Raw genomic sequence first — 1,772 nt, 5'->3', positions numbered from 1 at the left:
CTAGCAATATTGACAAATGGTGGATGGAATATATGCCCCTTCAAGGCACTAAAATGTTCATGTTACAGCAGAGACATAAACACATAAAATCTAGGCTTAAAGCTTGGAACGAAAAAGAGTTTGGTAATATTTTTAAAGCCAAAAAAGAAGTTGATAAGAAACTCTAGGGGATTAATCAGATCATCATCAAAAAAGGTTTTATCGAGGAAAGGAAAATTTAGGCTGAATCTCTTCATAACGAATGGGAAGACCGGTGCATGCAAGAGGATATTTTTTGGAGACAGAAATCAAGAGTGCAGTGGATTAGAGAAGGAGAAAGAAACACAAAGTTTTTTCATAGATCAACCTTGGATCACAAATCACATAACATAATTTCAAAACTTAAATATTCTCAAGGGAAAGAGCTCGTCTCTCACAAAGAAATGGAATTTGTCCTAGTTCAACACTTCCATAGCATAATAGAGGAGCCTCTTGTCAACAGATCTCGGTTCATTAACAATTTCACAAAGCTCATTCCTAAGCTTGTAACCAGGGAAGACAACCACAATCTTAACAAGCCAGTGTTTGAAGAGGAGGTCAGTGAAGTTATCAATGAGGTGAAAAATGGGAAAGCTCCTAACCTTGATGGTTTCAATGTGGATTTCTTCAAATCTTGCTAGAAAACAGTCAAACAATATATCCTTGATGTTGTGGAGGACTCTAGAAGATCCAAAACTATTTTGAAGGCTCTTAATGCCTCTTTCATAGCTTTGATTCCAAAGTAGGAAAAATCTATGACATCAAACCCATAGCCTTATGTAATGTGGTGTACAAAATTATTTCCAAAGTGATCGCTAATAGACTCAAGCCCCTTATTCCTGCTCGCATCTCATAGGAGCAAACAAGATTTGTGGAAGGAAGACAAATTCTCAACAAAATCATACAAGCTCACGAGGTGGTACACTCTCTTAAGAGTAATAAGCAAGCTGGTATGATCATGCAGCTTGACCTAGCAAAAGCTTATGATAAGCTAAGCTAGATTTACATCAGGGAAGTGCTAAGAGCTTATGGCTTCGACCACAACTAGATAAGACGGGCTATGGCCCTTGTATCCATGATTAGCTTCTCCATTCTTCTTAACGGATCTCCCTCTAGAACCTTTATGCCCTTTAGGGGTCTCAGACAAGGGGATCTGCTCTCCCCCTTCCTCTTTGTTCTCATGATGGAAGGGCTAGGCAGAGTGATCAAAATGGCAAATGTTGAAGGAAGAATCCAAGCGCTGAAACTTACCCTGGATGGTGATGCTTATACTCATCAGCAATTTGTGGATGACACAATGTTGCAGGCGATTCCCACAGTCGAGGAAGCTAGAGCTTTCAAACAAATCCTGAACGACTTTTCTTTGGCCACTCGTACAGAGGTAAGCCTTGACAAATCAAAGGTTTTCTTTTTTAACACTGACATTTCTATTCAAAGGAACCTCACCAGAATTCTTAGGTTTCAAAGGGATCGGTTACCTTCCAAGTACCTTGGAATGCCTCTTACAGGCAAACCTCTAAGCAAGGGAGTGTGGGAGCTGGTAACTAATAAACTCTAGGACAAAGTGAGGAAATGGACCTGCAGGTCTTTGAATTTGGCGAGGTGTCTTGTGCTTAGAAAGGCTGTCCTGTAGGCTATTCCCATTTTCATGTTTTTAGCTCTTCCTGCTCCTAAATGAGTTATGCAACAAATCAAGAGTATTCAACGAGATTTTCTTTGGGGCAAAGGGGAAGAGAAAAATAAGTGGGCTTTGG

Source organism: Pinus tabuliformis, chromosome 8, assembly GCF_031772625.1.
Source record: "Pinus tabuliformis cultivar Carrire ecotype Pingquan chromosome 8, CPIR1, whole genome shotgun sequence".
In the NCBI taxonomy this organism is placed as follows: domain Eukaryota; kingdom Viridiplantae; phylum Streptophyta; class Pinopsida; order Pinales; family Pinaceae; genus Pinus; species Pinus tabuliformis.
The sequence above is the reverse complement of the archived record's forward strand: the minus strand, read 5'-3'. Positions refer to the sequence as shown.